A 27,112-nucleotide genomic window follows, 5' to 3' on the forward strand; every position below is an offset into this window, starting at 1 on the left:
AGATCCTCTTCCTAATGAAGAGATCTCTTCCTAATGAAGAGACCAGGCCCAGATCATTTATAGACAGTTCTACCAAACCTACAAGGAACAAATAATCCATATTTTATGCAAACTGTTCAAGAGTAGAACAAAAAAAAGAAAGTTACCCAACTAATTTTATAAGGCTTGAAAAACATTGGTCCCAAAACTGGGCAGAGATAATACAAGAAAAGAAAACCATGGGTCAATCTCACTTGTAAACACTGAATCAAAAATTATACTTTTTTTAATAAATGAAATTCAGCATGTAGAAAATTTTTTTTAAAAAGAATTGTAAAGAAGAGGATGTATCCCAAAAATCTAAACTGATTCAACATTTTTTAAAATTATCAATATTAATTTAATTAATTGATTATATTATTGGATTAAATGAGAAAATCAATAATCTTTAAAATTTTAGGGAAAAAATTCAGTTTACCTCAACCATGGCACCCTTTCATGATTAAAAAAGTAAAACCCATGGCATAACAAGAACAGAAAGAACTTCCCCAAATTGGTATCTATTGAAATCTTACAGCAAATATTAAAAGCATTCCCATTAAAGTCAGAAAGAAGATAAAGATATCCATTATCACTGCTACCATTCAGCATTCTATTGGAAGCCCTAGCTAATGTGCTAAGAAATAAGAATAATGCTTAGAAAGAACAAAACGATCACTGTAGTGGCTCTCATTTTTATATGGCTAGCACCCCTTTCTATGTGTTTATTCACAAACTGCCCCCCCCACCCTCCCCATACACGTGGACAAGGTGAGATTAAAGAGGCAGGCCACTCCAGACTGGTTAAGTGGCAGGTTTAATAAGCAAAGGAATTTATTTATGAAGCTTGTGTTCAAGTGGCCATAAGACAAGAAGATCTCCGCACACACCCACCAGAATCTTAAACGTTTCCATAGAGGCCCTAACTGTATTCACACGCACATACCATCCAAGATGGTCTCAACATCACCTTACTCTCTCAAACCTATGAGATCTGACAATTAAGTTCGTGAACTCATCCTAGAAAAAGTGCTACATACCTCATTGCTGAATATCACTATGGTCTCCTTCAAAGTACTCCACTTGGGAAGCTATGTACCGACGCCAGCACCTAGTCCACCTTTTAAAGCAGTTTTGGAACTCTTTTTCTGGAATGGCCATCAGAGCTGTTATCATATTACCCTTGATGTTCTGAATGTCATCAAAATGTCTTCCGTTCAATATTTCCTTTATCTTTGGGTAAGGAAAGAAGTCATTGGGGTCCAGATCAGGTGAGTAGGGAGGGTGTTCCAATACGGTTATTTGTTTACTGGCTAAAAACTCCCTCACAGACAGTGCTGTGTGAGCTGGTGCATTGTTGTAATGCAAGAGCCATGAATTGTTGGAGAAAAGTTGAGGTTGTCTAACTTTTTCATGCAGCATTTTCAGCACTTCCAAATAGTAAACTTGGTTAACTTTTTGTCCAGTTGGTATAAATTCAAAATAAACAATCCCTCTAATATCAAAAAAGGTTAACATCATTTTGACTCTTGATTTGGACTGATGGAACTTTTTTGATTGTGGAGAATTGGCTGACTTCCATTGTGCACTTTGATGCTTTGTTTCAGGGTCGTATTGGTACACACATGTTTCATCACCAATGATAACAAGGCCCAAAACATCATCTTGCCTCTCCAGAAGGTTTTGGCAAACTTTGAGTCTCCTTTGCTTTTGTTCATTGATCAGCAACTTCGGGACCATTTTTGTATACACCTTTCTCAGGCCAAGATTTTCAGTAAAGATTTCCCTTACTGCTTCTCTATCAATGTTTATTTGGTCTACTATGCTTCTCACAGTTAGCCAACGATTTTGACACACAATTTGATGAATTTTTGCAATGTTTTCAACAGTTCTGCTCGTTACTGGACGCCCTGACCTTGCTTCATCAGTGATGCGTTCTCTCCCCTCAGAAAAATGTTTAATTCATTTGTACACTGTCGTTTTCTTCTTGGTATTATCCCCATAAACTCGAACTAACACGTCCCTTATTTCACTTCCACTCTTGCTGAGGTTTACAAGAAATTTAGCGTTTGTTAGTTGCTCTAATTAAAGCTCAGGCATTCTCACAACGGCACACAAAACACACAACAACAATAATGCACTCCACTCAGCAAGACACCGCCACCAGTTGACACAAACACAGCTGTGAGACACTGATATACCAAGGTTATAAAACCTTACCGAGCTGTTTGTACAGTGCTCCCAATCAATGTAAGCGCACGGTGGCAAGTTCGCGAACTTAATGGTCAGATCGCGTAAGTCCTTGGACGTGCTCCTAGCTCAAGAACAGTAGGAAGAGCGTGCATTCCAAGGACAGAGGAGGGGGTGAGGAGCTCAAGTAGAGCTCGAGGGTCAAAAGGTGGTCACATCCTCTCAATGATCTCCAACACTATGGTAACAGATCCCATTCCCAGTGTCCACAAGATTTGGGTCACAACTCAAATTGGGAGAGTCCTAGGACCCTATAGCCTAGCCATTACTACAAGATTGGCCATAGGAAGTAAGCCAGATCAGCTGAGTTCTTCGCCAGAAATTTTGTAATGCTAGCGCTTTCCTTTTCTCACAGACCTAGAAAGTAAATAATTTGGCTGCTAACAAACCACATCTCCTTACAAGTAAAGTCAATCTATTTACAATACAAGAGAATGAAGCCAGGCACAGATAAGCATTAAAAAAAAGAACAGGAGAAGAAGCATCGTAAAAGTACTGATTTCCTCATTCTAGTCCTTTTGAGTTAGGGTTCAAGTGGCTCCTATTTTTTTCTTCCCATTCTACAGGCTTTTATTCCTTCTCCACATCTGTCTTTATCTTTGGAAATTGGGGAATGGGCAGAACCAACTATACAAATCCCAATCTAAGCATGCTTCCACAGAGTTTCCCCAGTTCCTAGAGCGGTATTTCAATTTTGCAAACTTCCCCAATATCTTTCCATTAATACCCGTAATGTCCTGATCAGTGCTCCTTATAGCTTTCTGTATTAAGGCAAAAGAACATGTAAGTATATTTTTAGAGACTTTTCATGAGAATTAAATGACTTTAGAACTGAGAGAAGGACAGACATGTATTAATCATTTACTATGAATGACATGATAAATAATTAATATGTATTTTCTTAATATTCACAACAGTACTGACAGGTAAGAACTGCTATCTCCATTTTACCCATGAGTCAAATGAGATTCAAAGATTAAGTAACTTTCCTAAAGTCATATAATTAGTATTGAAATAAAATTCAAACCCTGGCAAGTTTGATTCTAAAGCCAATAATCTTTCCAATTTACCATGCATCTTAGAGTGAATCTGCTATAACTGTCACAAAAATAGAGTAATTAATTAGTGGTTAACCTTCATTCCCATCACCATTATTACCAAAAAAAGTGCATATTACTCTTAGATTTCAGTCTTCTTTTGCTTAAAAGTTAAAAATTTCTCCCAATAAGTGCAAAATAGAGAGAAGACTGAATTTCTTGGACATTTTAACCTGTATTCTGCCCACCCTGTGCTTGCTGTTGCACTTATCTGCTTAAGGAAGTTTTCTATTTTTACCTTTGATCAAGATAAACTCTAGTCCTTCCTGTGACTCTTTAATACTTTCCTAGATCTTTGTGTTCCTCAAATCCCTGAAATGCAACTATTGCCCAAGGTTCTTTCGGAGATCCAATTTTCTTCTTGATACATATTTTATCATTCAGCAAATATTCTCATGTCTTCAAATGTCATATTGCAACAAGTGTTTACCAAATTTTCATCACTTCCATAGATGCTCTCAAAACTGAAGCCCCACATACACAATTGAGACATATGTAATTAGGCATTACAATAATACTCTAAACTCAACATAACCACATCTGAACAGTTTTCCTACCAAACAAGCCTGTGCTTCTTCTGTGTTCGAGATTAGTTGCCTTTCCACACTCTGGCTCACAAACTAAGAGTCTTCTAGGTCATTTTCTCTTCTTTCACATAGCGAAGTTTTATTCATTTGTTTCCTTGCCTATTTCTCTTGCATCCATGATCTCCATTCCGTTACTAGTTCAGACCTTCTTACTTAGATTGTTTTTTTCAAATTTCCTAAGTTTTCTACATATATCCAGTATGCAATATTTTCATTACCAGTCTGTCCTTCAACTCCTATAATCCATTCAGTCAACAAATATTTATTGAGCACAAACTCTGTATCAAGCACTGTGCTAGGTTCTGGTGGTACATAAATGAATAGGAAATAGGTAAGTAAACCTAAAAGTACAACCACATAAATACAAACTATATATGATGTATCGTGAGAGTTCAGAGGAAGATAAATACTTTGGGGGGTTCAGAGGAGGCTTCCCAGTGGGAGAGATGTCTGAAAGATATAAATGAACCCTCAGTTTTCCTGTGACTCTTGTTTATACTTGTTACACATTTTCTCCTTCAGGTATAATATGTAACCCATATGATGGGCTCTTTTATTTCTGGCTTTCACCCATAGGGTATTTATCTAGATATCCTCAGGAAAGAGGGTAATTTGGGAAATGATTTCATAATTTTCTCAGTTGGGTCTATGTCTGTGACTAGGTGGTTTTCTCCCTTCAGTAAGCTATCCCTAATCGTGCCTCCTGTATCTTTCTCTGAATCAAATAACTGCTGGATATCAATAGTGCTTTAAGAAGCCCTTCAGAGAATGGCATCAAGTAGTGGAAGAATTAATCAAGCATCATGTCATGAATTTAGCTTCTTAGATCTCTACTACCACACGAACATGAGTCTTCTCTGCTTGTTAGGGGATGCTACCCCCATGTAAACCTACCTGCTGCCCTTTGATTTACCTGTATTTCTTTATCCTCTGTATCACAATCTCAACTAAGCATTCCTGCAGAAATAATCAAGTCTTCAATAACCCTTTGCTATGTGTTACAAATTTTTGATTCTGAGTTGTAGAATGTAAATGATTTACACCTCTGCTAGTTCCTGTTGCTCAGGAAAAAGACTGGCTCTAGTCTCTCGTGTCTAGCAGTGGGACCTGGAGGGAAGAAAGGTGAGGGATGAGCTGTGATCCTAAAGATGGAGGGAGGGTAGGAAATGGTGGGGACTTCCACTATGGAATATTGCTATTTTTCTCCCACAGAGTTTCCAAAAGCAACTAGATGTTCTAACTGAGGATTTATTTCTCTTTGATGATCCCCTACATAAACTGATTTCACACAAGGAATAACATTCCTTCTATTGACACAACTTTATATTTCTTGTGAACTAATACTTTGCTTTACTATGCTAATATTTCCCGCCCCATTCTGAGTTATATCATAAAACTGGCTTCTTGCATTGAAATACATCAGTCCAATTTCCTTTCTTCCAATTCCTAGGAAGTATGTAGGAAGAAGAGTCTGCATTGTCTTAGACTATTAACTTTTAAGCACCAGGAGCCCTGTCTGATTTTCCTTCATTTGGCCAGGATTTAGTAGAGTCTGGCGCATAGAGGTTGCTTGGTCAACCTGATGAAGAACGAGTGCAGCAGCCTGCCAAAGCCTCTCCCATAAACGCTGCTGCCCTGCTGCTCGTCTTCATTCTGTTGTATCTCAGGCCCATGGTAAGAAAATCTTTAGAACAAAATCTATATTTGTGTCTCTCCCTTGTCAACCCGCGTTGAAATCATCAAGAGCCTCAGGAGCAAAGAGATATGAAGCAGAAATTGTGTCTTGTTAAAAGGTAACAGGAAACCTAATTTAAAAGCACTATCTATGAGCATGCTTTGCCAATAAATGTTGCTACTGTTTTAGGGACTAATTTTTGTCTCAAAGCAATATCCTCTACTTGAAAAATAAAAGTATCTGGTGATCTGGCCTGAATTTTGAGGCTATCATGAAAAATCCTTAATGCTTTCAGATGCAAATCAGATGGTGAGGGATGAGCATTGATGAGCCAGAATATAGGGTACAGAATATTTTCTCACATTAACATATGTTGTAGCATTTTGAAGACGGAAATGAAAGGTGTTTCTACAAAAGGGTAGTTGTCATGGAATTTGAATCACTGAGACTCTTTAGAAGCAGAAGAAGAGGCAAGGTAATAGGAGCAGAGTGCAGCAGACCTTAATGATCTCTTCAGTGAGAACTGTCACAGCTGTGTTGCGACAGAGGCATGGGGAGTGAGTGAGGGAGCACCAGGCGGTGAGGAGTTCAATCTCATCAAGGGAATATGCTGAGTTTATACAGGGGTTGACCATTAAATTTCACTCTTACATTGGTGGTTAAAGAATCCTTGAATTTCTAACTTGAAAACACCATCGATTTCACAGCTAACCCACATAACATCCCCTTCCCCTATGTTTCAGGCTTCCAGTTTAATCTTGACTTGCAAACCTCCAGTAAGATTAATGAACATTTGGTCCTGTCCAAAACATTCGCTGAAACATTTGGTCCATGCCAAAAGGTCCTTGATATTTGGTCCTATCAAAAAACATCCATGCTTAGCTCTTTCCCTGCCCCTGCGGAATAGCACGGACGCGGAGGCTTGGGTACATTCAAGAATCGGCTCCACCCATAACCCACCGCCGTGGCCGAGGAAGGCATCGCTGCTGGAGATACAATGGACATTAACTGCTTTACAAGAGGTGCTGAAAACCGCCCTCATCCACGATGGCCTAATATGTGGAATTCGTGAAGCTGCCAAAGCCTTAGACAAGCGCTAAGCCCATTTTGTGTGCTAGCATCCAACTGCGATGAGCTTATGCACCTCAAGTTGGTGGAGACCCTCTCTGCCAAACGCCAAATCAACCTAACTAAGGTTGATGGCAACAAGAAACTGGGGGAATGGGTAGGGCTCTGTAAAACCAACAGAGTGGGAAACCCTATAAAGAGGTTGTTTGCAGTTGTGTGGTGGTTATGGACTATGGCAAAGCGTCTCAGGCCAGGGATGTCACGGAGTACTTCAAAAGCAAATAATGAATAAACTTGGCTTTTGTATTTTTTTTTTTTTTTTAGTCCATGCTTAGGAAACATCCCTGAGTTCAAATAGCTCATAACATTTATTTATAGTTTTTGTTTACAGGATTAATACATAAAAATATATGTATACTACCATGGATCAAGGACCTTTTGGTGTGGACCAAATGTCTCCATGGACATTTTGGACAGGACCAAATGTCCTGCAAGTGTCCAGTAACAGGAAACCCAGTTCTTACAGGGAAAAACATTCCACTGTTGAGTAGATCTATCTGGATTATAGAGGCAAAATCATTTTTGAACTTCTAAATTAGATTACTTTTTGGTAGGTCTCTGTGCTACCACAGTGTCCTGTGGACATTTAAAAATAGCTCTTATTGTGTTGCTATTGTTGTTCTCTTTGCTTGACTTTCCTATCAAACTTTAATCCTTCAGGGAATTTAGCATCTAATTCATCTTTGTATCTTCAGATATCTAGCAGAGTATTGACATAGGGTGCCACTTAATATATTTAACATATATTGAATTTAGAAAATTAAATTGACATACACCTACCTATTTTTGTTCTAAATTTAAGAGACAAAAACATCTTCCACATGATACCCCATTGGGGTATGGTTTCCAGAGTCTTCCATAGAAATTGAAACACCATGAATACTATTCTCAAGACAATTCAGAAGCAAAGCAGAGGCATGCATGACATGACAGGACCAAAAGAGAACAATTCATCACCCCTTTCCAATGTACAAAGAATACAGACTCCTTTGAAAACTGGAAGAGGATAGAAAAGGAAGAGCCAGAGCATAACTTCAAAACATTATTTTATTATAGAGAAACAGGAATTAAAATGTTTAAAAGGTTATAATGTGTTATCTCTCCTTTCCTCTCGCGATAGTAAAATGGGCTGTGTTTATGAAGGTGAAGCAAATAAACTGAAGCAATGAAGACTCACTCACCAACGCAGCTGGGCCTACCTAGCCAGGCTGCTCAGTCATAACCCCAACCCAGCAAACTGACTTTTCAGCACAACTAAGTTCCCTAGAATGACTGGACAGGTTGCTCCACCTGAAGAAGAAGCAGCAGTCAGTCAGTGGTGGTGACACCCTCTGAGCCCTCATCATTATTCTCCTAGCAAAAAGGTGGGAGAAAAGCCTTTGACTTGATGCGTTGTCTTCTTCATAGTCCGTCAGCAGCTGAGCTACCAGACACGTTGGCCTCTTTGGGAAACCCTCCGAGACAAGCAGCATTCACTGCTTGTGAACTGACACTCAAAAGGATTGCAAACTCCCTCATCCCCTCCACACAGAAGGTCAAGGAAAACATGCCCCCAGAGGTACTTCTATTTTTCTCAGAGAAATTCTGCCACTGTAAAACTAGTGGACAAGTCCCACAGGCTCTGTAGATATTCTGTGATTTTATCTTTAAACAACAATTTCTCCACCGTTGTTTTAGGAAATATAGATTTTTTTTAAAAATATAATGACCTATCAGTTAGTCCTGATCTGGTTTTAATATATTTGAGGAAATAACTACATGCCAGATGAATTAAATACAGTGATTATATTCATTTTATTCTATAAACAGCTCTTTAATCCACTTAACCTGCTAGAGGATCATCCAGTATTCTAAATGTTAATTTCTCCTAAGAGTCCAAATTCTGCACTGACTTATAATCTTCTTATCTTCTCTAATTCCCTGATAAACAGTAGGATGCAGAACTTGAATTGACACAGTGTCAATGACATCCAGATATTCAGAACATTTCATGAAACAAATTAGAGGTGTTTCTTCATTTCCTTTCAGAAGGACTTCCAAAAGAAGCTAATAATGAAACTACTCAATCCCAACTTATTTATAATATATTTGTTTACTCAGGATATTTTATAACTCATTTTCTTTTAACTTTACATTTCACAGGCTTTTGCTCTATTGAATCCCTTCTTTAAATGGTAGGCAAACTGGGCAGAGCCCCATCTTGCATTGTATTCATTCTTTCTTTAAATATTTTCTGGAGAACTACTCTGGGTTACATACTACGCTATGTGCTGAAAATGCCAATAATAATAATAATAATAATAATAATAATACACAACCACTGACTTCTGAAAGCTCAAAGTCCAGGGGAGATACATACATGAAAGCATAATACGTATTTCAATACAATATGAATTTGCATTTGCAAATGAGGTTCTCCCTACTCCGCCTTTGGGAAAGCTAGCAAGACTACAGAAAAGAACCAGTAGTGGTATTCTCCACCTTTCTTCTCTGTTAGAAATCAATCCCAACTTGTAGATCAAGGCAACTATTGGACACTGTTGATTTGACTGGTATTAGTTTCACAAAACTGAACTCTTCAATTTTATTTCCTTTTAATATTTCATGTTGCTCCTACTTATCTCAGAATTCATCTTTCATCTGTGCCATTGACATACTGAATTCTATATCTCCAGTCTACCCCCATTCATAATCTATCTTATGCATTGATATCAAAATTTCTGAAATACAAAACTGATCACATCCCTTCCTTATACAAAAACTTCCAATAAGCTCTGAATGTTTATAGAATGAAGAAACACAATGTTCATGTGCCAAAACCATACAAGGTACACCTATTCTGTGTTCAGTAACTATCTGTTGAATAAATAAATAAACACCCTCACTGTATCCTGTAAATAGTCTCATAGGTAAATAGAGTAATGGCCTCTAAAGATGTTTATATCCTAATCCCCAGAACCTATGAATATGTTATTAGATAGCAAGGAGAATTAAGGTTGCATGTTTATTTAAAGTTGCTAATCAACTGGCCTTAAGATAGGGGCAGTTATTCTGTATTATCTCAGTTGGCACGATGGATCCTTTTAAGTGGAAGAGAAAGACAAGAAATCAGTGTCAGAGTAATGCAGCATGGAAAACACTCAACCGGTCATTGCTGGTTTTGAAGACGGAAAGAGGCAAAGGAATTCAGATAGTCTGTAGAAACTGGAAAGGGAAGGAAACGTACCCTTAGGGGTTCCCGGGGAACACAGTTCTGCTAATATCTTGATTTTAGCCCACTGAAACTCATTTTGGATTTCTAAATTATAACATAATCAATTTGCATTGTTTTAAGCTACTAAATTTGTGATCATTTTTTACAGCAGCAATCGAAAACTAACACATCTCATCACAGAGCATGAAACCTTTTACTGTCCTGAAGTATTTATATAACTGACTTCCATCTCATATTGAGAGGAAGTTTTATTCATTGGTGTATACTCACAACTAACTTAGACATATATAGTAGTACCTTAATAAACGTTTGTCAAAAGAAATATAGGGAGGTTTTTTCCCCCTAATGTTTTTAGAATTCCTTAGGTATTTGATGTCAACTAAATTTCCACAAATATTGAACATCAATTTCTTGTAAACAATCACTGTTCTCACTTCACCGAGTTTGCCATCATATTTTCTATGTAATTTATTTTTTGAGCTCTATTTTATTTTTCTTTACACATTTGTAGACTTTCATGTTTTCCTTCTTCCAGAAAGTCCTAATTCCCAAGACAGAATATTGCTCATCCTCATTCTCTTAATTTTAAAGCCTCTTCACTTAACTCTACCCATTCCATCTTTGTCCTACATATTCCTAGTCAACTAATTCCAACTCTTTTGAGTTTTGAATCATTCACAGATTATGTGTTGCGGAGATTCCTCTTTCATTGGCATTCCCTTGGGAAAGACTGTCTCTCTCCTGCCCTGGATTTTGATCTTGACCTCTATTAAGAGCACTTATGTAACATGCACTACATGACACAGTCTCTTGATCATGGATCAATTCCCTGCAGTCCCTTAAAAAATATTTTCATTGTCTACATCATAAAGTCAATCCTCTTCTAACAAAAGATTTCCCTTGCTACTCCTCTTCTGTTTTGCCTATTATCAGCCCGGGGCCTTACACCTCCACTATGCCACCCTCTCTGCATTTTTTAAATATTTTCTTTTTGGCTTTCAAAAACGTTTTCTTTTCCGAGAGCATTCCTTTTCCACAGTAGCTCAGTTAGAGTTGTCAGAATTTGAAGTTTGCCCCTGCCTACTATTTTGTTGTAATTTTTTTTCAATCTGCTGATTATGTTAAAGATAAAAACACAAATGACAGCTAGACAGAGGGTAAAACTTACCTTATTTCCTTCTTGGGGACTGAAATGTGAGCTTCCTCCAAGTTTTCACTGATTTTCTACAGTGCCATGAAAAATTCCACCACCAATGAAATGATGTATCTATTGATGGGAGCCATGTATCACTGTTATATAGGTAAACTGCCAAAAGAATCTGATTGGTAAGCCTTGTCTATTTTCGTATGATAAATACACATCTACACATACCCATTTAATATTTTTTCCCATTTCTCAATTGCTTTGTACCTCTTGAAGTAAATACAATCACTCGTATTGGATCATTCTACACTTTTATATCTTAAATACCATTCATTTTTTCCTTTTGTCTCTGCTTTATAGGACTTTGTACTTTGTTTTATTGTTTACAATTCCAAGAATAATCTTCATATATTTCAAAGGTTGGGACTTCTTTGTTATTGCCAGAATGACATCACCTGGAAGTTGTAACAGGTCTCAGACTATTAGCATCCATTTTTATCTTTATTCTTTGCATCTCTTCAATTTAAAATTAAATTTTGTTAGGGAAAGAGTGTCTCCAAGACTACAGAGACTGGCTGTGAGCAATACTTTCTCACTTCCACTGTCTCTTTTGTTTCCCTCATTTCCACATGAAAATGTAAATTACCTTGGCTTATATGTTTTAACATACCTTGTAAGCTCATGGTGGAAAGTTCGCGAACTTATTGTCTGACCTTTCATATATTGGCAGTTTTTCTAGTACATATTATGTTTGCCTATTTGGCAGTAGGATTTAATATTAATTTGTTTTCTCTTTTCACTGTTGTAATATCATTTCTTCCCCCTATAAAGTAGCCAAGCTTTATGATGTGGGATCTGAACTGCTTGCATCTTTGAGGAGTGGTTGCAGGGAAAGGTGAGATACGAGAACTGGAGAACATTCCTAAATTTATATTGCAGGGTATGGAAGCTCAGATTCTCCACAATGCAGATATCAAGATGGATTTCAAAGGACAAGTTTATCTTATAAAGGATAAAGAAGAGAGGGAACAGAAGTAAATTGGTACAGCCTCAGACTGTGATTGATGCCAGTCTGACATATGTGAGGGGAAGAAAAATGGAATGAAGGATTAAAAAAATGGGTAAGAAGAGTCTAAGACTACAGGGCAGCTCTAAGAAAGTCTTATCTAGATCAATGGGGAGCCCCAGAACAAAGACTGTCCATTAGAGAAGCCCAGCATCGGGCAGGAATGGCCTGGCTTTAATATCCCTGCCATGCTCAATCATTAGCTGGGAGCAGACTGAGGAGAGTAAAACACTGGTGTGAACATGGGACCTGATTCTGAGGGTGCAGCAGCTGGATGCTATCCGCTAACTACATTCCTTGCATCAGGGTCTCTCTTGAAGGGAAATCTGAGTGCCCCACTCCCATGGCTGCCACACAAGGCCCAAAGCAGAAGCTACTGGCCATGTAGTTGGCAGTCATCATCCAATGTTTTGAAGGTGGAGAAAATCCTAAGCCGAAATATGAATGAACTTGAGGTGGGGAATGAAATTTTCTGGGGCTTATTCCCTTACTACCAGGTTCCAGGAAACGGTGAAAACAGAACCCATCCTGCATTTACATCCTACCTCCTAAGTAAAGAGCGACTGTAAAATAGTGCAGAGATTGGACTCTATGCCAAGAGATTAGCAGCAAGGGAATCTAGAGGTGTGCCTGCAGTCAGTGGAATGTCCCTGTGAGCAGGATATCTGAGTATTCCCAGGGTGAGGTGTTTCACTAGAACTTAAAACCCAGAGTTCGAGAGCAACATCAGGTAGCAAAAGGAGAAATCAAAAGATAGGTGACCTCAATGGAATCATTCTTGTGATGTCATATAAGCCTGAGTGTATTTGAAGAATTCATGGAAAGGAAAACTAAAGAAGTAAGTAACTGAAACTGAATTTACTATAGCCAAGTGTGGGAAGCGGGCTCAGAGCAGGTTAGTCTGTGTGTGGAGGATAAAAGCTATGTGACCTTTATTGCTTTTTAATGTTTTGGGATGAAATGAGTACCTTTGGTGTGTAGGTGAACCCAGGGTGGCTGTGTGCCACGGCATGTGCGCTCACCGCAGATCAGAGCTGCTGCCAGCTCTTCTGCAGTCTCTGCTCTGGGCTGCCATCTTTCTGCTCTATTGACTGCTACTGCTGTGTTGCGTCACAGTGATCTTCTCAAACCTCTTACAACATCTTCTAACCTGCGCATTTTCCATGCCACTGGGCTATTCCTACAGCTGCCAATCGCATATAAATCCCAATGCTCCATAGACTTTGATGGCAGAAGATCGTTCCTGCTTCATGTGACCACCTATCCCAAAAGCGTTTACTTCAGGAGAGCTTTCCAATCTTGTCACGTCACTTTTGTTTTGTATTCTTATAAGACAGTTTTCTATTTCCCAGATTGCATAAACATTCCGGGATTGAGGGTTGCAGAATTGAGTATATGCCTAGTCAGGCACAGTTTTAAACTTGAACTATGCCACTTATTAAATTATTGTCTCCCAGCTCCTACCCTTTTTTGAACTACTTTGTGATTCTGGAACTCAGACTGCAAATTACATTTCTCCTTTGCCAAGCAGGTCAATGTTAGGCCCTGCCAATGGAGATGGCTAGAAGGAGAGTGGCTGCCCGGAGGAGAAAGGAAGGGCTTTTCTTCTTGCTGGTTTTATTTTCTCTGTGGCAGTGAGTGGATCATCTTGTGCTGGTCTCCACACAAATCAAGAGAGTGGTGGTAGCTCTCACACTTCTGACCTGAGGGGCCTCCAACAAATTTCTTTTTCCATAGAGTGCAATAGCCATATCCTCTGCTGAGAGGTCTGAGTCTCAGCTTTGCAGAGCCCTCCTCTCTTTCTAAGCTCCTTCATTCCTCACTTTTCTCTCAGTCTTAGGGGTGTTAGCTACTTTCTGCTGTTGCGACCTTTATTACGCCTTTCATTTCTTTTCTACCTTTCTAAAATTAACCATCTTTTACCTAATTAGAAATTCTTTATAGTAAACTTCCCCTACTCAAGTTACTGGTATACTCTCTGTGAGCCTGACTAAGCCTGATAATTCATGGAACCACTAGTGCCTTCAGCATTCTGAACTCCGTCAGCCTACTCTGAAACTCTGACATATTTCTTCCACACTCTGTGTCCTGCTGTTCCACTCTTCAATCCAACTTCCTTGTAAGACCCACAGGGCATAAGACAGATCAGTATGTCTCTGAATTCCAACAGTGGACATAGTTCAACTACATTCCCCCAAGGCGTTAGATATCATGCAAATTGGTATAGCTGTGCAATATTTAATGTGCTATTAAACATTCCTGTAGGTAAGGAGCCTCCTAAAAGTAAATAAGATAAAAATAACCAATATGGATTAGCGAAAAAGAGAATATTATAATACATTAAGTTCTGCAAATATTGTAAAGATAGTAAGAGGATATTTTAACAACTGTATGCCAATAAAGTTGAAAAGCCAGATTAAATAGACAAATTACCAGAAAAATATGTAACTCATGAAAACCAACTCAAGAAAAAAACACTTGAATTGTCATATAACTGTTAAAGAAAGTGAGTCAGTAATACAGTCAGCCCTCCATATCTGTGAGTTTTGCATCTGCGAGTTCAAACAACCACGGATCGAAAACCATACGTATTTTCAGTCCATGGTTGGGAATCCACAGACGTGAAGGCTGAGTGTACACATTGTTCTATGCCATTTTATATAGCAGACTTGAGCATCCTCAGATTTTGATATCGATAGGGGTCCTGAAACCAATCCCCTCCGAATACCGAGGGGCACTTGCAGTTTTGGGGTTGTCAAAAGTTATATGTGCATTTTCTACTGTGTTTATTTGAGGGGATTGACACCCCTAACCCCCATATTGTTTAAGGGTCAACCACACATCTTTTCATAAGAAAGTTCCAGGTTTAACTGGCTTCAACATTGAATACTTACATATACTCAAAAATCAAACATTTTAATCTTACTAGAATAATTCCAGAGGATAGAAAAGGTAGGATGACTCCCAATTTGTTTTTGAGGCTAGCATTTTGAGGCTGTTAGTTTGAGAAGATACCTGTGAGGCAACACAGAAACAGCAGTCAATAGAGAAAAAAGACGGTACCTCAGAGCAGAGAGACTACAAAACAGCAATATCCTGTACATAGTTTCAGAGCCTGAGCTCTAGTATCACAAAGTAGAACAAAGTAGGGTCTGGGAACCAAGGGACAAAAACATGGCAAGAACAGTATACAGACTCATAGCACCTACCATGTTTCCCCAAAAATAAGACCAAGCCGGTCCATCAGCTCTAATGCGTCTTTTGGAGCAAAAACTAATATAAGACCCAGTCTTATTTTACTAAACATAATATAAGACCGCATATAATAACAATGTAATGTGATATAATATAATATAATATAATATAATATAATATAATATAATATAATATAATATAATATAATATAGTAATGTAATGTAATATAATATAATAAATATAATATAATATAAATATAACATAATACCGGGTCTTATATTAATTTTTGCTCCAAAAGACGCATTAGAGCTGATTGTCCGGCTAGGTCTTATTTTCGGGGAAACACAGTAAGAACACTGATGCAAAAACCCTAAACAAAATGTTAAATCAAAATCAATAATATGTAAAATGGATAATATTTCATGACCAAGAATTATCCCAGAAATGCATGCTTGTGTGTTAAATTTAAAAATAAATTTTTGAAAGCCTTCATACTAAAGGACTAAAGGAGAGGAAACATACTTCAACAGATGCTATAAAAGCATTTGATAAAAGTCAAGACTAATTAATAATTTTTAAAACTCTTAGCAAATGAAGAAGAGAAATACCTTTAATTGATAAAGAGTATCTACAAAACACTTACAGGAAACATACCTAATGGTGAAATAGTGAATATTTTCCCTCTGAGAACAGGAAAAAGTCAGAGAGGCCCATTATTGCGTCTACTATTCAACATTCTACTGGTGTTCCTAGCCCAGTAGCATACCGGGAGTTGTTCCTCAAAACGTGTATAATTCTTTGCTGCAAGTGGCATGGCTTTACTGCAGAGCCCTAGAGATCTGTTCTGTGATTTTTCCCACAGGGGCTTCCCACCACTGATAACTCGCAACACTAGGCTGCCTCTAAAACCCCAAAACATGCACCAGGCATTGTGCTTCCTGGAAACAGATAGAGGTAGAGAACCTAACTATGGGAGACCAAAAGACCATGTAGCAGGAATCAACTATCATGAACTGGATCCTGTCAGAATGGCCAAATCAAAAAACTGAGCAGACCCACCAAAAATCCATCTTAATATGGAAAAGGTACATCTCAGATCAAGTATAAACAGCATCAGTCATGGCACAGCACCCATGACTGTTTCTCCAGCATCCCTCTCTCTCACCCCACACAACCAGCTGAAAGAGAAACAAAAAGTCTCAGGTTAATTTACAAATATGTAGGCTTGATATACAGGTGCAAGACTAGAGCCTCACTCGTGGGTGGATGTATAAAACAATAGTAAGAAAAAATCCTCCTCCTGGGTAGAGCCTTCAGTGGTATATCTGGTCATCTGCTTTACGTGAAAAGAGAAATGGCCCAAGGTTAGAATATATACTAACTCAGTGGCAAATAGCCTGGCCTGCTGGTCAGGGACCTAAAAGGAAAAAGATTGGAAGATGTGAGACAAGAAAGTCTGGAGTAGATGCATGTTGATGGATTCACAGGACTGGGCAACAAGTGTGGAGGTTCACATGTTAATGCCTACCAGAGAGCTTGGTCATGAAAGAGGCACTAAATGACCAAGTAGACAAAATGTATCTGCCAGTTGATGTCTTCCAACCTCCATCTCTAGCAACACCAGTGATGACACAATGCCACATGTTATGGTGGCAGAGATGGAAACTACACATGGGTCCACCAGCACGAACTCCTGCTTACCCAATCTTATCGAGTTACTATTGCTGCCTAACATACACCTTGCAAGCAACAGACACTGAGTCCTGAGTATGATACCATTCCTCAAGGAGAACAATGAACCGGTTTGTGGCCACTTAGTGGCCCATTCCATACTTCAGAAAGCCATTAGTTTATTTTCATAAGAGAAAAATGAGTTTATTTAAGTTATAGGTTTGTCTTTCTTGGCTGCTAGGCCCCAGTCAGTACCACAGTCCTAAGGCTTATGGAATGGTATGGCATATGAAATAATATGACATATTACATCAAATCAGACGTAGTCACAACAAAGGAGGTGCAAGAGTGAGCTCATAATCATAGGATTCACCTGTTGTATCATATACCCTACCACCCACAAACTGGTCATCACTGAGACCTCCTGTGCAAAACATAGCTGCAAGCTGAGTATCACTCTGGCAGCAATACTCTGCAAGGATGAGAGCCATCACCCATATGCATTATATGCACTGAATCAAAGACCTTTATATCACACTATGTCTTCACTAGAAAGAATACATGGGTTCAGGAATGAAGGGATAGAAGCAAGAGTTGCCTCACTTCTCCTTACTCTCAATGGTCCACTGGAAAATATGTGCGTATAGGACTGGCTATCCTTAAAAGAAGAAAGGTCCCATGACAGTGGCAAAATTAAATTAGAGGAACAAAAATGGCCCCAAATTAAATTAAAATGACAAAGAAAATTCTATTTTTGCTGACTACTGAAGTTTTCTTTGTTACACAGTATTAGGTAAACTGAAGAATATTTTCTTTCTTCAATACTAAAAAAGAGGCAGTTAATTTATTATTTGTCAGAGTCACTAGTGATTTTCCATAGATAAAAACATGGAAATAAATTACTTATTAGCTGTTTTCCCTAACCTTCCATTTCCCATTTCTAAGCAAGCACCCTACAAGGCCACCCCAACATACTAAAGCATTCATTCATCTTGGAACCACACATGTGAGTCTATTATAGTTAGTCTGATTTTTCTCACATTTGTTCAGGAATGATAAGAATAATAACATGTTTAAGCCATCCATGTCTCACAGAAAGCTGATGATACCTATATGCATATGAGGTGAGGTCTGACAATGCGAACTCATCCTAGAAAAAGTGCTGCATACCTCGTTACTGAATATCAGTACAGTCACCTTCGAAGTACTCCCCTTGGGAAGCTATGCACTGACGCCAGCGCCTAGTCCACCCTTCAAAGCAATTTTGGAACTCTTTTTCTGGCATGGCCATCAGAGCTGTCCTCGTATTACCCTTGATGTCCTGAATGTCATCAAAATGTCTTCCTTTCAATATTTCCTTTAATCTTTGGGTGAAGAAACAAGTCATTGGGGGCCAGATCAGGTGAGTAGGGAGGGTGTTCCAATACACTGATTTGTTTACTGGCTAAAAATGCCCTCACAGACAGTGCTGTGTGAGCTGGTGCATTGTTGTGATGCAAGAGCCATGAATTGTTGGTGAAAAAGTTCAAGTCATCTACCTTTTTCACACACTGTTTTCAGCACTTCCAAGTAGTAAACTTGTCCAGTTGGTACAAATTCATAATGAATAATCCCTCTAATATCAAAAAAGTTTAGCAACATCGTTGCAACAAGTTCACAAACTTGTCAGACCTTTATATATCGTGTATGTGTGTGCATACACATAGGTATATGCACCTCTATATTCCTATCCCTTTTTCTGTGTCAAATCACTGATGCTTGCAGGGCTCTCCCACACTCTATCACTTCTATTGCATAGCTGTATTGGTTCTTTTCTTTCCCTATCTTACAATATGCACTCAAATATCCTTGTTCACTTAACCTACTTTGTGATAACCACTATCACTTTTCTGGTTGTTGAATCTGATGCTATGTAACACACTGGCTTTGGAGTCAGACAAACCTGGGTTACTGGCTCTGCCAATTTGCCTAGTCTAGAATGGATTTTTGCTCACCTATAAAATGGGACTTATACCATTTACCTTTTAGAGTTGATAAGGGTTTTGACTGATATGTTTACAGTACTAGAGGAGATAAAGTGAGATACTTATAGAAGTATGGCTTCTCCTCAGAGAATACATGGCTCCCTAGGCTGAGTTCATGTGTTTTACTCTAACGGCTCCATATTAACACTTACCTCCAGATTAATGAATGTGAAACTTGTTACAGCAGCATATGTCTATTGTGATTACCTAGTACAAACCCGTAAGACAAAAAGCATGGGACAGTCCTCAGTGTTGTTGTTTTTCTCCCTTAACCAAACACATTATTGATTTAATGTACTTAGTGAGATTTAGTGACTGAGATTTCTAAGCAGCATTAATGCTCGTCTCCTGACAGAATACACCACCACCTGAGGCGCCTAGACTTCCTTTTGCTAACTAGCCATAGCAGAGCACATATTTCTCTATTTTTACCTAGATACCAGTAGAATAAAAATATTGCTATTCATTAAGCACCATTTTAATGTTAAGCTTATACTAGGATTCGTGGAATTTTTTTGTGTCACTTCTTTTGTTGTTAGATATCTAACATGAATAGATTTGAGGCCGCAAACTCAGCTGCAAATAAGTCTTTATTTTCCCATATTGCTCAAGTTAGTATCTGCCTTGAGAGCCCATTCTCTGGAAGTAGCAGAAATATCATCTCAGGCAGTTTGAGGTTTTCTCATATGTCTGTCCTTTCCCCACCCTGGGGAAAGTTTTCCTGTATAGGAGCCTGAAGGAGAAGAGAAATCAACTCTCATTCTTGTGATATCTCCCAAATATTTCGTCTGCTGGAGTTTTGTTGTTATCCTTCCCAAGGTCACCAGCCTCTGGAGACCAGAAGTTGTCCTTTTTATTCCCTTTGTTTTCACCCTATCATGTTTCTCCCCAGAAAAGATAGGCATGTAATGACAGATGCTTGAATAGGGAATAGAGTGAGTGGGAAAAAATGGTTAATACCTCAAAAGCATTACTCTGCCACTTATATACATTGTCCTATCATCACTGTGTTGGTCAGGGCTTTTAGATACAAGAACCCTGGCTAATTTAAACAGAAAAGCAATATATTAAAGGATATAAATAGCTCACAGGATCTTCCAGGAAGGCTGGGAGAAACACACTTGGACTGTGGAGCTGTTATGACATGCAAACCCAGGAAGATACTGCCAGCACTGGACACAGACTCCTCTGAGGCTAGACACCTGATATTACGGCCCCCAGAAGTTGATGTAGCTACTCATGCTGCCTCTTCCTCACCAGAAGGGCATCTGGGTCATCCCTATCTCTTGAAATCACTAGTCCCTGAGTCAAATGTGGGTGCATCTGACAAGTACATCTCAGAATGCAGCCTTGCTGTATCCTGACAATAGCAATGGCAGGGAAAGCGTTTCCAGCTTCCATGTGGGATGGGTGCTGCTTTCCACCGTGACTCCTAAGATGGCGAAGCCCCTGAACACAGTGTACTTGACCTGGTTTGCAGCACACCAACGTGCTCAGCACTGCTTGCCCTCTAGACCCCGGCCTTCTGCCTCCTTTCCCTGCCAGAGCAGGTCAACAATGGCTCACATTTTTTCCATGAACATAAAACCAACACTTACACTGTCACCTCACCTCCTGCCATCATTATCTCTGCACTTCCCCATTCTGAGGTGTGAGCTAGGCCTTGGCATTGTCTCAAGAATGGAGAGAACGGAGAAGACTCAGCATCTCTGATATCTAGGTTCTACCCTGGGCTTCTCCAGGGGCTGCCCAGAGAGACCGTGCCCCACATCCCAGAGGTACAGCACAATTCATATCTCAGAGGGCAGATTTAATCAATAAGTAAAAGAATGTGGGAAGAATCCACCTGGCAAACTGCCGTTTGTTCATGAAAAACAAACAAACAAACAAACAAAAAAACTGATCTCAGTTTCAGTGAGTCAGGAAGGTCTCTCTGGAAATGCTCTGCGGGGATAAGCAACCGGCAGTGTGTTTTTGAGAAGCCATGGCCAGCTTGATAACACATCGTCTGTATCTGCTTTCCCTCCTTCACTCCCCTTTTACTCTCACTCTTGCATCCCTGGGGTTTCAATAAAGTATTAGCAGATAAGCTCTGACTCCGACCCTGTGTTCTAGGAAATGGATTAAGATTCATGGGGGAGAAAGGGGATCAAAATATCACAACAGATGCCATCTTCACCATAACTCTGAAAGTTACGTACATTTTATAGATGAGAAATCTGAGGCTCAGAGGGGTTAAATCATTTTTCGAAGCTGACACTGCCAGTTAGTGACAAAACCAGAATTTGAAATCAAGCCAGAATGACTGTAGCTGACATTTTTTTTTTTTCCACTGCACAGTGTTCATTGCCTATGTTCAACAGTCCTGTGGGGAAAAAAAGATCAGAAAATAGGCAGGGTGTTTACATTCTTTTATATTAAAGCATCTCAAACTGAAGTCTATGACACCCAAGTGGTTTTCTTCACACCCTGATCACTAGAGCCTCAGGTGAGTCTCTGTGCTTTATCTGACCTACTTTCCTAAACCTCTTCTGCAGAGTGGGAGGGCGGCTGGGTGGGCTTAGCTTTGAGCAAACAGCACTAGCAGAGAGATAATAGGGCAAAGCACTTAAGCTCTTAGGGAAAGATTTAAGAAAAGGAAACAATGAAGTACAGGTGGAAGAGCCTTCAGACTTGTGAGACAGCATCATATAGGGATTTCCCATCCGGAGTTTGGAGTCAGACAGACAGAAGTTACCAACCCAAGGCAAACTATTTAATCTCTTTCTGCCTCTATTTGTTCATCTGCAAAGTGGGGACATTTATAGTCTCATTAGCCCATTGCTAGGTACTTAGTAAATGTAGGTGAAAGAAAAAACAGTATTACTGTTATTAGACCTATGAAAAAGAAATATGAAAGGATCCAGCATCTTTTGATTACCCTGCCTATATTTTGGTAATACCCTCCCTAAGATCTCCAACTTCTTAAAGTAAAATCCAGAACACTTTGCTCCTCAGTGCCCTTGCAAGACGAAGGCATGAGACCTATGTTTCACCTGTCATAATATCTATGCCGGATTTCAATTTGGAAGTGAGTAACCTAAAGAGAGAGACCTTGAGTGGGACATCATTTTGCTGACACAGGTGACAGCATAGGGGAACAGCTGTGGGGAAACAGTGCAATCAATATCCTAGCCTGTCTCACAATTGCAGCAAGGTCACACCTGGAACAGGTAGGAGTAGCAATGGCAGGGAAGTTTTATCATACCTGCTCTGAAATGTGGTTCTGAGTGCTGATTCCGAAAGCTCAGCTTAGCTTAGCTTTAAACCTGTTTTTATAACCCTTCAATATATTCCATGACTACCTAATGTCCTTTCAAAATTCCCAATTCGATCAAAAAGGAGCAAGAGTGCATTCTTTGTGACAAACAATCCTCATGGAAACAGGGGAACTAACATATATCATGTTCAAGATAGTCTTACATCACTAGCTTTTCAATTTTACAGATGAGGAAACTGGGGTTTAGAAATGTTAAATGACAAAAAATCAGATTTAAATCATGTCCCATTTGTCTTCAAATCTGAGATCTTGCCCCTGACTCCATTTTCCAAGGGAGAAGCCTTCTGCAGTTGTGCATTAGGTCTTAGATAAATTTCAGGGAATGTGATAAGCCCAAGGTTTTACTGGGAATCTGTTCTTCCCTGGTAATCATAGAAAGACAGAAAGTCTGACTCCAAGAAGTTAGAAAGTGTGGGTTGGATTCATTTGTGAGCATGAAATGAGTTACTGAGAAATAGTAATTTCCTGAAAGAGAACAAGAAGCATTCGTGTGTTAGGCACTGAGCTGGTGTCGCATATGAGTCCCTGACAACTCCGATAAGTTTTGGGTGATCCAGTAAACAAAACACAGGTGTGGGAAACTCAAAGGATTTAAAATAACTTTCTTTGAATTTTCATAGCACCTCTTTCTGAATGTATTATTTTAAACTCCAGATAGCAAACTTCTCAAGCAACAGGACAATGTTAATACTTAGGATTTATTTTTGATGTGCCATGAACCTTTTTTTGTATCTTCAAAATTTGATGCAGGGCATTGTTAGCTGGTGGTCTGCTTGTAGAGTAGCCAGAATGTGTTAACAGTTTTCTGGGCAAGGCATTTAGCAAACCACTATTTATTTGGTATAATGAACTATGGTTATTTCATAAAAATACCAAATGTTCTGCCTAATGGATGACTTCATGGAGAAACTATCATTGCTGTGTGGACACCTTATGAGGATCTTTTACTAACAAAGAATTGGAGAATGAGAAAGCCATCTTTCATAGGTCTGAAACCCATAGAAAATAGCTAAGCAAATTTTTCAGAGAAAATTCATATCTCTGTCAATTTGCCTCTAGGTGGCAAATTCACAAATCAACATCCAGAATACATTGCCTCTAGCTGGAAAAAAAAAAAAAAAAAACAACAACAACAACGGAAATTCTACTAATGAACATCATACTTCTTTTATTGTCTTTCCCTTAGGTGTCCTTCAATAATTAATAAGATCTACCAAGTTTTTATTCAAGTTTGGTGTTTGCTTTCTTCTTATTACTCTTTCATTAGCTCCATTTAGGCCAAGTATCATAACATAATAAGATTATAATATTTTTTGTGCCCTTACTATGTATCAGGTACTCATCTAAGCACTTCACATGTATTCATATTTAATCCTCACAAACATTCTGTAAAGTAGGTACCGTTATATAAATGAGCCAAATATGGCCCCTGGGTCATTTATTTCTTCACTGCAGCCTGAAAGCTGTTAGCTCAAAAGCCCACTGGCAACAAACTAAAATGTTTGCACATCCAATTATTTTAGTAATATCCCAAACAAGCATATTTTTAGCCATTTAGATCCTGCCTGTTTTACATACCTGCAAAATCTCACCCAACATCTACTGACAATAGAAAGCTAAATCCAGGCCATGAAGACCCCAGACTGCTGCTCCCCTTCCAAGTCCTCTGACCCAGAGACTCCTTGCTGTACTGCTGAAGGACATGACCTGGACACACAAGCCGCCTCTCTGACTGCCCTCTGCCCTGGCGGTTTCCTCGCCCATCTCCCCTTCTGGATAGCCACCCTACTCTCCATAGCCTCTTGATATAGGCTTTTGCTATGAGGTACTTTCCCCCAAAGGCAAACCTGTCAAAGCAGACCCAGTAGAGCTGGTATGTGCTACTGTCACCTCATGGTCATAATTTTTTTCCTTGGTCAGGCCCCAAATCCCTTAAACTCATTCCCTATAATTGGCAAACAGGATGGAATTTTTGGTGATCACAAAATAAGATATGGGGACACTCAGTGAGAACATGATCCTGAACAGCCTCTGTGGTTGGGAATCAAATTTGAAATGCCTCTGCATGCGTTCGGCGTGGCATTACTCTGCTGCATTCCACTCTATATTTCCCATGGTCTCCCCTTTACCTCATTAGTCCGGCCAGGTGGTAGGGCCAGTATTTGAGTGAACTCACTTCAACAGAACTGACTTTTGGGGTCGCGGCAATGAGATAACTGAGAAAGGAGGTCAGCCCGCCTGCCCAGGTGCCCCACTAGGCAGGCGTGTGGGCCTGAATAGGAACAAAGCAGGAGTGCATGTTAATAAACCGAGGGTGAGCTGTGATGGGAGGAGCTGATCTCAGCTGGGCCAGTAATCTGGGTACTATGAAGACAGAGTAAGGCCTTGGCCTTGGAGATTGCTATGGCAGGTAAATGCACCTACAAAGCAGAGACAGAAGGCTGAAGCCAGTTCCTTAAATGCAGTTGGGGGAAGTACCTTTGTAAACAGCTGGCATGCAGCTGCTGCTTCTCAATTGGATCTACTGTTGAGATTGGTGTCATTCTGGCTCCCCCACAGAGGAATACTGAGACCTCAACCCTTGGTCAGAGCCAGCTAAAGCATTACTTAAAATGACTAAAGGCCAGGAAGTTTATATTCCTGACCCTCTCAAGACTCCAGAGGAGGTTGCTATCCTGCTACTGCTGGAGGGCTCAAAACCAGCAGGAGACTAGTGTTAGACCCAGGTCAGGCAGCTTCTCACCAGGACACCACTCAGAAGCAGGGTATGAGTCCAAACTCCTGGGTAAGCACAAGATGGAAGGGAGAACCCTGGGGAAGAGGACTGGTGCCCTCTAGAGAAAAAAGGCACACATTATCACCATGGTAAATAAAGAGTGGAATCATTTACTGTCTGTCCCCTTTGCCAGTAATTACCCACAAAGTCACACAAATGGACAAAAGGGAAAGGCCCTGAGGGGGGACTGGTTTGCTTGAAGGACGTGCATGTTATCTCTCCATCCAAGGCCCAGTCTGTCCTTAAGGATCTCGCCCAAGAACCAAATGAAACGGGGGTCTGTGCACTTAACACATCTTGGTGTATGGAGATAAATAACACTCACCAAGGGAGTAACATCCCCAAGATGGGAGGCTTCTGCCTTTCCCTCCTTCTCAGGGCACACAAAATCTGCACCTACACATGGAGCAATTCCTTCTAAGAAAAATCCAGGTCTAGCTGACAGACTCTTACACAGTAGGTAAATGAGAAAATACCCATAATGAAATGGGTAGGAAAGGCCAAGACACTCTCACCATAAACCCCACGCCTGGCAGAGCCTTACAATGGGGAGGGAACAAACTCCCAGCTTCTTCGCAAGGAGCGAAGGGTTTGGACCACGCATGTAGTACTCCAACTTTTCAGGCTCACACCTGAGGGACAGGCCCCTAAATCACCTAGCTCTGAGAACCACAGAAAACAAAAAAGCAGTCATTAAATAGAGCCCCTCTCCCATGCCTATCCCCTTCTGGGCTTAGCACAGAAGGAGCCAGCAAAAACACCCATCTTCCAGTTTTTTCCTGGAAGGGGTTTGATTGTAGACTCTCAGCTACTGCCTAAGGGTCCAGCTTCTATTCAGTCTGCATTTTAGAGCTGACTAGGATCCTCTGGGAACCTGCAAGAGCTGGCGAGCACATCCCCAGCTTCTCCCTCCATATTGCGCCAAAATAAACCAAGTCGCCAGTGTCTCCCTGGAAGTAGCTTGTCCACATACTACCTGGCACCCAAACTTTTATGGCTGCCACCAGAGGGATGAGACCTCAAACCATTTAGCTCTAATAGCCAATGGGGCTTAGCACTCGGGAGTCCCCGACCACATTAAACAATAACAACAGTATTCAGATGGCTGCACAAGCACTTCCTGCGGCTCTCCTAACACACCAAGCTCCTGTTAGCCTTTCTGATCCCAAATTTATATTCTTCTCACAAAGAAGATAGATCAACATAGGACAGGAAAGGAACTGACTAGATCTGTACAACAATCACAACAGATTACGTAACAAACTTAAATTGTCAATGCTTTTATCTCTATTATCTTATTTTATCCTCATTTCATTCTACTTCTCAGACTCCCTATACTTATTTGACCAGAGATGTTTCCCAGGTCTTCAATCAATGGGAAACAATGCATCGCATTGATTACACTTTTAACTCTGTTTCAACAGCAGAAGGAAAAGAGTTTTACTATACCTGAAACTCTCAAGTTTTGCCTATCAGGGAAGTGTGTGTGTGTGTGTGTGTGTGTGTGTGTGTGTGTGTACAGAGAGAACACCTACAAAATTCTAAGCCATATGTCATTAAAGGAACAAATAATTTCTACACAGGACTAAGTTTTATGTTTTTCAATCTCTTTTTTCCTCATTTCTGAGAACTAGGCCTATTTTGATAATAGAGCTAGAAAAGCTCATCTCTCTAAACAGCCCTTTATTCTTTCAGACCCCTTCCTTTATTTCTAGTCTTCACTAGAGTTCTCTTAGCCAGAAGTGAAGCCCAAATAGTGTGTGTGTGTGTGTGTGTTGTAGCGTGTGTGTGTGTACACGCATAGATAGATAGATGATAGACACTTATTAGAACACTATATAATTGATCGCTTAGGTAACAACTTCTGAGATTGCCATCTGAGATTGAACACACAACTGAATTCAAGAACGCTCAGTAGGAACTGTAATCCAGGAATCAGAGAGCCACA

General features: G+C 39.7%; 1 pseudogene; it reads left to right on the plus strand.

Annotated features, from left to right (window-relative positions):
- Positions 1–6,582: 6,582 nt before the first annotated feature.
- Positions 6,583–6,980, plus strand: LOC109455901 (small ribosomal subunit protein eS12 pseudogene; annotated as a pseudogene).
- The last annotated feature ends 20,132 nt before the right edge of the window (positions 6,981–27,112 follow it).

Source organism: Rhinolophus sinicus, chromosome 14, assembly GCF_057876585.1.
Source record: "Rhinolophus sinicus isolate RSI-liver-muscle chromosome 14, RSI-T2T, whole genome shotgun sequence".
Classification (NCBI taxonomy): domain Eukaryota; kingdom Metazoa; phylum Chordata; class Mammalia; order Chiroptera; family Rhinolophidae; genus Rhinolophus; species Rhinolophus sinicus.